This window comes from Ochlerotatus camptorhynchus, unplaced genomic scaffold (assembly GCF_037179485.1).
Source record: "Ochlerotatus camptorhynchus isolate MF236.1 unplaced genomic scaffold, CSIRO-AGI_Acam_v1.1 ptg000246l, whole genome shotgun sequence".
NCBI classification, from domain to species: domain Eukaryota; kingdom Metazoa; phylum Arthropoda; class Insecta; order Diptera; family Culicidae; genus Ochlerotatus; species Ochlerotatus camptorhynchus.
Window position 1 is genome coordinate 50,454 of NW_027040736.1, and position 12,265 is coordinate 62,718.

Consider the following 12,265-nt stretch of genomic DNA (forward strand, 5'->3'; position numbering starts at 1 on the left):
TTCACTTTCGATAGGGTAGCCACTGAACCGGGATTTTTTTTCCTTGATTTGTTTTCCTTCGATCTTATTTTCCGTGCTGAGCACCAATGCTACCGACGCCAGGGGAGGTAGCTCCCACACCTGGACCCTACCTACCGACCCATCAACTCATGAACCGGCGACCAACGGCTTTACTTCCCTAGGCGTGATCAGATATGTTATGCCTCAGAACATCCCGGCAGGCACGGGTTGAACCCAGGCCTGCTGGGATGAGAGGTAATCACGCTTACCACTACACCACCGGCGCCGCTGTATTTTTCGAGATGTTCAAGTAAGCACTACTTTCTTTTGCTAATATATCTCTGGATCGAATGAAGCTACAGATAAACTGATATGTTCCGTAAAAGTAGAAAGTCTTTAGGAACCATCCTAATTATGTACGTCTATTTCTGTCAAAGGCTAATTTGTGCCGTGACGAGGTCGTATTTATCGATAATATCGATATCGGTCTCTGAAAATATCGATATCATTTCGATATCGGATTTTGAGTATCGATATCGATTTCCGATATCCAATATTCAATGAAAAAAAAACATTGAACATTTTTCATTCGCTTCCAACTTCAAAATGCGGTCGCTCACTGATCACCATAGTCGGTCGAACTCCAAACGAATCTAGAACCGCACTACCGTTCATACATGCGACAACGCTCTGATGAGACAACCGAAACCCCAGCTCCAAGTAGGGTAGAGAACAACTTCGGCCTAAGCGCCCATTTTGGGCCTAGCAAGCAGAAAACATCAAATAAATCCATGATTTCGGCATTAACAGGAAAATTATGCGTTTGGCATGATACTTTAGTTCAAATGTTACCAAACAAAGTAAATAAGAACGCTTGATATGAATGTTTGCACCCAATATTCTCAAAAACAAATGAAGCGCTCCGACCGAATCAATCTTTATCTTCATTCGATAGGCCGAAGTGAATTCTTTGGCGTTTCAATGCGTTTGCCCGAGTTTAGAATCCGTAGGCCGAGTTTGGCGTCAAGAAGCAATGTTAGACTTTGAACAATATCTCAACTATTTGTTTCTCTTTATCAAATCTAAGGAAGCCATCAGTAATAATAACGTTTCGTTTGGTGCTAAACTACGCAAGATGAAGAAAGACTAAGTGCGGGTAGTGGGGTGGTTAACCCTACTAATATCCAATTGATAGAGGTTATACATCCATGCGGGGCTTATTGTAAGTGGAAGTAACCTCGGAATGGGCGTAACTCTCCAGACATTCTGAAATGGGTTGCTGGATCTGCAATAGAGTTATCACTTTCTAACTCCCGGACTATCCTATCAGAGACGTGTTGGCAACCCGCGCAACCCGTGATCTCTGCTATATGCAGTCCGTTTATGTGTTTCTTCAAATGTCTAGTATAAGAATTTAATTCCTTTGTCTTTTGTCTCTCTTTATTCGTTTTTGTTTGTCTTGTCCCCCCGTCTCGATGATTCTCATCGTCGCCCACTGGTCACCATAGCCGGTCGAACTCCAGACGAAGCTAGAACAGCACTACCATTCATACTGGCGACAACGCTCTGATGAGACAACGAAACCCTACCCCAAGCTCCTCCCCTGATCCTATCCTTCAACAATGTACCCCTCTAACCTCGAGTAAGCCGCGAGTAATCGGCCCAACTCCTACTAGACATAGAATTAAGTGAATTTTGTTACAAACAGTGAACAATGAATTATCGGCTCCGTAAAGTTAACGCGATTGAGCCTTCCAAATAAACGAAATGGATAAAAAAAACTCCCGGACTAAAGCTGTCTACAATGACCATAAATGCGACATTGTAGATAGAGTTCTTGCATAATAACACTGCCGGCCAGTGGGGGTTAGAGGGAATACACACACACATAGGGGAAAGTAGGTAAAGATGGACACTGCAGGAAAGATGGACACTAACCGTAATTCGTAAATAAAAGTTTCATGTAATGTTTCAGTGACGGAACAACTTTTGATATAGTGTAGCAATACTTTTGGGACTCACTGTTGATATCGAAGACGCTAACTGTCAAAATTATAAACAAAACAAATATTTTCTTCGTGGATACGCTAGTGGAAGTAATTTTGCGTCGACGGACTATTGCTTCTAAGTCATAACGGTATTGTGTTTCTGCGTTCTTTCTACGATAACCAGTTATCCTGATCATCGACCACACATCTGGTGAAGAAACGGTAATTTTTTGGATATTTAGTCAAGAGCTATGGACGTTTTAAAAATAGTGATAAAGTTGGGAAAGATGGACACTCTAAGATTTGGGAAAGACGGACATAAAGGTGCTGAATGAATCTGGATTGTTTTACTTATTTCGATTAACAGATGCCTACGAAATATGTTCGCAAGAGCAACCGGAAGTCGTGGACCAACCAGCAGTTGGATCAGGCTGTAAAAGCAGTGAAAAACGGGACGTCCGTGAAATCAGCAGCTATGAATAATGCTATTCCACGGACTACACTGATGAGGCACCTCGCGAGTCCCAATCTCTCTCCACGGCTAGGACCACTTGCTACCGTGTTCAATCAACAACAGGAAGAGGTACTGGTACAGCATCTCCTGGACTTGGAGAAAAGATTCTACGGGATTACGATGACCGATGTTAGAAAACTGGCTTTTGATTTGGCAGAAATGAACGGATTGCAGCACCCATGCAACAAGTCTACCAAGCTTGCTGGAAAAGCCTGGTTAAGCAATTTTCTTAAACGAAATCCAAAATTGTCGTTCCGGATGCCTGAAGCTACCTCTGCCGCCCGTGCCAGAGGGTTTAATAGGGTATCTGTGTCAGCTTTTTACGATTTGTTGGAAGCAGCGCTCACCAATCCTAAATTCACGGCAAATCGCATTTTCAATGCTGATGAAACTGGCGTGTGCACTGTAAGTTTTGTCTACATTTTGTATTTAATGAAAAAAAAAAAAAAATAGGTTCATCTACATTTCTCCCAGGTTCCCCCTAAGAAACGAAAAATTGCGGCGTTAAAAGGCAAGAAACAGGTAGGTGGTATAACATCTGCAGAACGCGGAGAAACAACCACGGCAGTAATGTGCATGTCAGCAAGCGGCCAGCACCTTCCACCGTTTTTCATTTTTGCTCGCATGCGGATGCACGATGCTTTAAAGAAAGGGGCACCATGTGGAAGTAAATTCGCATGCAATCCGTCGGGTTACATGACAGTGGCAATCTTCAACGACTGGTTCGACCATTTTTTGGAACATGTGAAACCATCTGAAGATAAGCCTGCCCTGCTTATCATTGATGGACATTCTTCACATACGAAGAACCTACCTTTCACACAGAAAGCTAGAGCTAACTTCGTCACCGTTCTGGTCTTGCCACCCCATTGCAGCAACAAGATGCAGCCACTGGATGTGTCTTTTATGGCACCTTTCAAATCGTATTACGCATCTGAAGTGGAGCGATTCATGCAACAGAATCCAGGAAAGGTAGTCGGTCAATACGACGTTGCAGAGCTGACGAAAACGGCATTCATCAAAGCAGCCACTATGAGTGTGGCCGTGAACGGGTTCTGCAAAACTGGAATCTGGCCTTGTAATCGCAACGTTTCTGGCGAGGATGCTTTTGCTCCTTCACTAGTGACTGATCAACCTGCTGGTGCTAAGGTACCTCGCGAAGGAGAAGCGCATCAATCGGATCCTGGACCCACTTTAGTTCCATCGGATGGAGATCATCTCCTACGTGAAGATAAAGCCGTTCAGGTGCTCCCCGAAGACATTATGGCCCAATGCTCTGGAACTGATAGCTCTTCAACAGCTGCAAATACACCGTTGTTCGATGTATCACCATCGGAAGTACTGCCATTGCCCAAAATGATAACCCCGAGGGTCACCAAAAGGCAACGCCAAGCAGGGAAGGCAGCTGACGTAACATCTAATCAGTATGCCGATACCTTAAAGAAGGCAAAAGCATCGAAAGACAACATACAATGAACAACAGCTGGGTGGCATGCCGCCGTGTTACTGAAACCAACATCTGAAACGTCACAATTCCAGTGTGAACTGCAAAAATGGCGTGACTGAATTGTCTTATTTTTATCAAATGAAATTATTTTCCTTTTATGCCATATAAATGGTTGACTTCGTGGTAGAAAATCAGAAAATAATATTTTATGAGTCCTAAGTTTATTTTTCACAAAATGTAAGCAAAAATATTAAGAATATCCATAATATCAGTCACGCCTTTTTTGAAACCTGGCTTGAATCTTCTATTTGTTTACAAATTATGAGCTGTCAGTGGGGCCCGCAATTCGCGGGTCCGCAGCGATGTTAGCTCTTTTCAAGGCAAGGCAAACAAGATAGGGATGCCACCTAGCTGATGAACAATGAATTATCGGCTCCGTAAAGCTAACGCGATTGAGCCTTCCAAATAAACAATGTATTTGGAAAATCAAAAACATCGACATTACACAAACAAAAATATTCTGTCCACTCTTCGAAAACAAACGCTCCCAAGGAACTGAGGTTGTAATATTTGACAGAAGTTTCAGAGCTGTCGTGACCGGACCGAGGTTTCCAGCAGCTGGGTGGCATGCCGCCGTGTTATTGAAACCAACATCTGAAACGTCACAATTCCAGTGTGAACTGCAAAAATGGCGTGACTGAATTGTCTTATTTTTATCAAATGAAATTATTTTCCTTTTATGCCATATAAATGGTTGACTTCGTGGTTGAAAATCAGAAAATAATATTTTATGAGTCCTAAGTTTATTTTTCACAAAATGTAAGCAAAAATATTAAGAATATCCATAATATCAGTCACGCCTTTTTTGAAACCTGGCTTGAATCTTCTATTTGTTTACAAATTATGAGCTGTCAGTGGGGCCCGCAATTCGCGGGTCCGCAGCGATGTTAGCTCTTTTCAAGGTAAGGCAAACAAGATAGGGATGCCACCTAGCTGGTTTCCAGCCTCGGCCACGGCTACACGAATTAGCGATGCAGCTCCCACGGGTGCGGCTGCTTCTATTGCTGCTGCTGGTGGTGGTCCGTCACCTCCAAAATTCGTTACAAGAATGACTTCAACGAGACTTTTTTTTTTACTTTAAATGATCTTTATTTCTTATGTTTGTGTGGTTTGCATTTATGATTTTTTCAAGTGACACAGATGCGTCTTTTCAACTTTAGTACATTTGAGATTTTAATTATTATGTACAGTTCCTAGTCCTATCAGGCCTATTTCAAAGTATGACCACTTTGGTGGGATTGGTTTGATTTGAAAGGAGACTACTTATAACTACTATTTACAACTATAACTAACCTACAACTACTATATATATAACCTAACCTACTATATACAAATTGCTTATCAAAGCATGTTCGGATAAATTACATTCTTAATTTCGTTAATTCTTGAATCTATTTTGGCAATTCCTGCCTCTTCTAGTGTCGAAAGGACGATCAAGAACCATCCTCAGCACTCTAAAGGACGAACACGAAATTATTGCGACACATTCAACAGGGCATAACTTTTTTACCATTGGGTAAAAATCAACCAAATTTTGCACACTTTCTCATTGATGTGTATTGTGTACATGCTGTCAAACTCAAAGTCGTGTTTTTCGATTCAACGAAAATGAAGGTGAACCAACGCGAGTTGGGAGAACATATTCTTTCCAAACACCTGGAATTTCCTGACCTGTCGCACCGGCAGTTGGGAAAAATGTTGAACATTCACCATTCAACCGTCTCCAGAGTGTTGAAGCGGTTCCAGGAGCGGTTGACGTTGGACCACGGCAAAGGTGCTGGAAGAAAACCGGGATCGGAGAACAAAAAGACGGAGGGAAAGGTGAAGCGGATGATTAAAGCAAATCCCAACGTCTCAAGCCGTGATTTGGCTAAAAAGATCGGCATGTCGCAGAGCTACGTCCAGAATGCAAAGAAGAGAGCTGGACTACATACATACAAGGTACAGAACTTCCCAAACCGCGATGAGCGGCAACAATCGACGGCTAAAACTCGGGCACGGAAGCTCTACGAGAAGATGCTGACAAAATATGGCTGCTGTGTGATGGACGACGAAACGTATATAAAAGCCGATTTTAAGCAAATTCCGGGGTTGGAGTTTTTCACCGGCAAGAGCAAGTTCGATGTGGACGACAAATTTAAGAAGAAGAAAATGTCGAAGTTCGCCTCCAAATATCTCATTTGGCAGGCCATCTGCTCTTGCGGACTGAGGAGTGAGCCTTTCGTGACAAAGGGCACAGTAAATGGCGAGATCTACAAATCTGAGTGCCTCGAGAAGCGCCTTTTGCCGTTCTTGCAGCAGCACGACGAAGCTCCGCTATTTTGGCCAGATTTGGCATCATGCCACTATTCTAAAAATGTCCTGGAGTGGTATGAGGCCAATTCTGTCCATTTTGTTCCAAAGGACATGAATCCGCCAAACTGTCCGGAGCTGCGCCCGGTGGAACAGTACTGGGCAATAATGAAGCGGGAACTTCGGAAGAGCAAGAAGACAGTGAAAGACGAGAAGGACACGTTAAGAAAATGGAAAAAAAAAACCGAGAAACTGGTACCGGATGACACTGTAAAGACTTTGATGGAGGGCATCAAGCGAAAATGCGTTCAATTTTACACTCAAGGCTCCATCGATTAACTTTTCTTTTGATTTTTGAAGTAAATATATGTATAAAACTACCCTAAAATTTTGGTTTGATTCTAAACATTATAAGAAAATTGGCATGACATTTTCGGTGTCGCAATAATTTCATGTTCGCCCTTTATTCTGAGCGACCTGAATTTAGTTCCTGTGAGTCTGTGTACATGATTCCCACACCGGAGCTGCGTAGAGGATCGCAGGTGCTATGATTTGTTTGTAGACGGCCAGTTTGTTCACCCTTGAGAGGCGGGATCTGCGGCAAATCAGCGGATACAGACACCTAACCAAGGCAGAACACTTGACTACCGTTTTCTCTACATGCGAACGGAAGAGGAGCTTTTCATCGAACAACATCCCGAGATAGGTGAAGTTACCTATCTCGGGATGTTGTTCGATGAAAAGCTCCTCTTCCGTTCGCATGTAGAGAAAACTGTAGTCAAGTGTTCTGCCTTGGTTAGGTGTCTGTATCCGAAGTTGGAAGACCACTCAACCCTTGTGCCATCCATGAGTACAGTACAAGATGGAGCCGGTTTCAGTTTGGGCGATTGCCGATGGAGGAACATGATCGCTTGTGTTTTGGAGGGATTGATTTTATTTTTTCACGTGGTGGCATAATCAGCAAAGACGTTAAGGCATCGTTGAAGTTTGTTCGTTATTTCGCGAGGCATCCTTCCTTTGACGGCTATTGCGGTATCATCTGCGAACAGGAAAAACACGCAACCGCCACCGAGTGGAGGAATGTCGGAAGTGTAAATGCTGTAAAGCAAGGGGCCCAGCAGACTGCCTAGCGGGACTCCTGCTGGGATGGAAAACGTGTCTGAAAGACAACCATTCAACGATACCTTAAACGACCTTTGCTGGAGGTAGTTACGGGTGATTTTAACCAGATGTAATGGAAAGTTGAAGTTACAAAGCTTGTATACAAGCCCATTGTGCCAGACATTATCAAACGGCTTTGTTACTTCGGATGTTATTCATCACCCGTACTAGCTGGTGATTTGTGGAATGCCCCTTCCTAAACCTAAACTGTTCCGGTTGGAGAATGTTATTTTCCTCGACAAACTTGTGCAAACGATTGAGAATGAGTTTCTCGAACAATTTGCTCAGCGCTGAAAGGAGGCTGATTGGTCTGTAGCTTGAAGGCAATGTTGAATCCTTACCGGGCTTGCGGATAGGTATAACTTTTGCTACTTTCCAGATGCTTGGAAAGTAGTGCAGGTCCAAGCGTCTGTTGAAGATAGCGTTAAGAAGAGACTGCACTTTCATGCTGAGTCTCTTTAAGATCAAGATGAATATACCGTCAAACCCGGAAGCCTTCATGTTCTTGGTGCATTTCAGCACTGAGCAAATCTGTTGTACTGTAATCATATCCGCCGGAGGCACGACACAAGGGGAGGCATCAAGGTTTTGAACGCATTGCGCAACCTGATCTTCGAGCGGACTTTGAGTATTCGAGCCAAGCAAATGCGATGAAGCGACATGCTCGCCGATCGTATTTGCTTTCTCCTGTGGGGTGAAAAAAGCCGATCGTCATCATTTTCGACTCTGCGAGGTGGAATGGGTTTGGGATGAGTTTTCAGGACCTTGGTTACCTTCCAGAATGGTCTGGAGCGGTCGTCCAGATTCTGGACAACACGCCCGAAACTTTCATTTCGGAGTGAGTCCATTCTGCAAGCAATCTGCCTGTTCAGATCGGCCATTTCACGTTTTTTGCCCAGATAGCCAGTCCTCTGAAACTGGCGTCTACGAACATTTCTCAGACGAATCAAAAGTTGGGTGTGGGAATCAATGGCAATAAACTTACCCCTCACAGGAACTCGTCGGACACACGCCTCGTCAGCCACGGTTATGGCTTGGTGGAGTCCTTCCAACGCTCGGTCGATGTCCTCCACGGTGTCAAGCGGCGGGTTGTCGATGGTGTGCCTGTCTACCACGCGTCCAAACTGGGCCCAGTTTACGCGATGGTAGTCCTTGCGCGAGGGGGGCGACACATCTAAATCTCAAGTTAAGATGCTCAACAAATCTCACACTAGCGATCGAAAAATCTTCTTTCATTTGTCGCATCTACTTGCATCGAGCATCATCTTTTTGCAGGAAATCTTCAGAATCATCATCAATCTTCTTTCTATCTACTCAGCGTGCGCATGCTTAAAGCAGGAGCCACGTGGCAGCCCAGTTCAGCCACCACCGGTTGGTGGTCGGAGCTGAGTTCGTTCAAGGCTACCGGCTTGGACAAGCCGATATTTGTCTGGAACAGGTCTAGCGTCGATGGGTTGCCCGCCGGTGAGATAAATGTTGGTTCATCCGAAAACCAAACGGAGTACAGCCCATGCTGTGAGTGGTCGAACAGCAGACGACCGTTCTGGTTCTGCTGGTAGTTCCGCCAGGCCTCATGGCGAGCATTCAGATCTCCTCCAACTACGAAGCGGGAATCGGTACGGGTGATGGAAGACAGGTCCTTCTTGAATTTAGCCGCTAGTCCACTGCTGGCGGCACACTGTCGAGGGCAGTAGACGGCGATGAACTGGACGTATCCAGTCGAAGACTCCACCTCCACACCAAGGGCCTCGATGATAGAGGTGCGGATATGAGACAGAGTGTGGTATTTTATTCCTTTCTTGACGACGACCGCAACACCACCCCCCCTGGAGCTGGTGCGATCAAGCCGGATAATGTTGTGGTCAGGCAACCAGAAGCTGTCGCCGGACTTTAGATGGGTCTCGGTTAGAAGGCCCACGTCGATGCTGTGCTTGCGGAGGAAGTCGGCAAGCTCAATCTTTTTTGCTCTCACAAAGCAAGCATTCCAGGTGACGATAGTTAGCGGTTTAGACGCCATACTGGATGATGAACTTACCGAGCACTTGGATCTGTTCGGGCTTATTGCGGCACTTACGAAGAGCACCGGACATGTTGACGAAAATTTCCATCAGTTCATCCGCTGAGAAAAGATCGGGGTTGTTGTTTTGCGCTGTTGGTTGTCTCCAGAATCCAGGGGGGGGGGGATGAAGAGCTTTGGCCAGCAGAATCACCAGAAGTTGCCTGAGCGGGATGCACCCGCGAATTCGTTTGCCTTTGCTGAGGAGCACGAAGAGGTGGGAAATCCTCCGTCCGAAATGCCGGGACTTTGTCCTTCTTGCGTCCTGGTTGGTTGTTAGTTGCGACCTGTTTTCGGATGCGTTTGAAGTCCTCGCGTTTGGAGCACTGTCTGTCGAAACCGTGATGAACACCACCACAGTTGGCGCATTTTAACGCCACGGCTCCATCCGCAGGGCAGTTGGAAGTGGCGTGTTCTTGAGCGCAGTTGCTGCAGCGTGGCTTGATGTTGTAGTTGCGGGTACCGTGTCCAAAATGAATTGTTGGAAACCTTCCTTCCAGACGCCTCGAGGCCCATTATCATCGGTTCGTACACCTCGGGGAGTCACATCAGCAGTAGACTTGCCAACCACACGTCATCAAGCTTGAATCCTGCATCGCTCAGTTTATGACTTGTACTCATCATCTCATTTACGTACGCTTCCACGGTGGAGTAGTCGCCTAGACGGATCAACTTCGCCATGTCATTCCATTGTCCTGGAAAGCGTTCTTGCCGGCGAAGGTGGTGTAGTGGTAAGCGTGACTGCTTACCCACACCAATGGGTCTGGGTTCAATCCCACCCGAGGTCGGTAAGATTTTTCTGAGGCACAAAAATCTCCGGTCACGTCTTCCTTCGGAAGAGAAGTAAATCCGTTGCTCCCGGCCCATGTGTGTTTGAATGGGTGCGAATCCTACGCAGCTGTGGAAGCTGCCTTCCTGGAAATTCGATTGCCGTCAATGGATGGCAATCGATGTCCGTCGGTGATTGGCACTAGATTGCGGAACAGAGACCGACGTTAAATAAATGAAAGAAGAAGAAGAAAGCGTTCTTGAGGTTGTCCCATGCTTGCTTCGCTGTATTCGCTGATTGCACCAAGCTATAGTTGATGGATTCGATGCTCAGGGAAATTGTGGCTAATGCCTTCAGTGATTGTGCGTTCTACGGATCGAAATGGTGAATTCACTGCGTCCCACGTTCCCTTACGGATTAGCATCATTTTGGTCGCGAATGCCCACGAATAATAGTTTTCTCGACCACGAGGTCGCTCCACCTCCAGATTGTCTTCCGGTTTCAGCTCCGGCATGTCCTCCGGTTCCAGCTCCGGCATCGGCCTGGATTTGAGACATCTTGGAAACTTTTTCAAAATCTTCAGTGTATAAAATTTCTCTCTTGTTTTACTCGTCGCTATGGTGCCTGTGTGGACCCCGAGGTGGACCCATAACCTAAAGGTTTCTAGATCGTAATTGAAACACGTCTGGTTATGACGTAGTACAGAGACAGAATAAAAGTTTTATTCAAGCCTTACTACAACACAAATACAGGAATTAACTTTATTTTTCTTCTCCAAGCGGCGCGGTCTTCCAAGGGTAACTCGATGCCTTGGTAGCATCTCCCCCTTTTGGGTAGTAGCAGATGTACTCTTCTAGCTTTTTCGGCAGACGCACGGATAGCAATGAACGTTGATTTGTCACTAATTGCTGCTGCAAAGGAGTCGACCGCGGTGCTGATCCCGGTTGGTAATTGGCCAGAAGTGTTTCCTTCATCAAGTTCTTGATCATCAATGTTGTCCTCTGCTAGGAATGAACTCCACTTTTACGATTGTGCCCCTAGATTCATAAGTACTGGAGTACTTTTTAATACTTTATGATCAACCTGTTCAGAGATGTTGAGAAAATTATTAAGGTATTCACTTAAATTCAGAAGTTCACGGAAGCTTATACATTTTTAGGACAGTTCAATGAAATTCTTGGCAGTTTGTTGTACTAGCTTGTTGAGCTTCATGAGAACTGCAAAAGCTTTACAGAAGTTTCGAGAACTTTAGGATAGAACAGAGAAACTCAGAGCGGTTCCGTTAACATTAGAGAAGTTTCATAAATGATAAAGAAGCTTCGAAAACTTCTGCGAGTTGTTAAAACTGTAGAGAAGATATAGAAGGAAAATTGAGGAAACTTTAGTAAGTCCGAACATGTTTAGAGAAGCTTCAAAATTTGATGAGAAATATTGTGAGCATCAGGCTAGTTTCTCAAACTACAAAAGGAAAAAAACATTCGAAATAGTTAAGATCTCAAGATATATTTTATACAGGAAATTTACTTGCACATTAGCGCCGCATATTTAGAAAATTCCGTACTACTGCTCTCTATCCGCCTTGACCTACTGTGCAATTTTGCCGAAGACAGTAACCTTTTATATGGCCAGGACATTGAATATATTCCATGTGGCCGTCTTACGCCTAGGGATGGCCAACCTTGCCCTGCATATTTTTTTTCTTTTATTATTTAATCTGTTTTTGATTCGTGATAAAACATCATTAAATGAAAAGGGAATTTTCTGAAAATCAATGTTATTAAGGAAAGTACTATAAAGATCAATAATCACTAAATTTATCGCGGAAATTTTAAAACAGTTTTGGTCAAATTTCACTTCAAGCTTAGGGTGGCCGTCTTACCCCGTCGTCCCCTATGTACTCCATAGACATTAGCATAAATCGATCAATCTTGTATTCAGGATGTGATATGCAACAGAACAATCAATTCCAGCTGTCTGT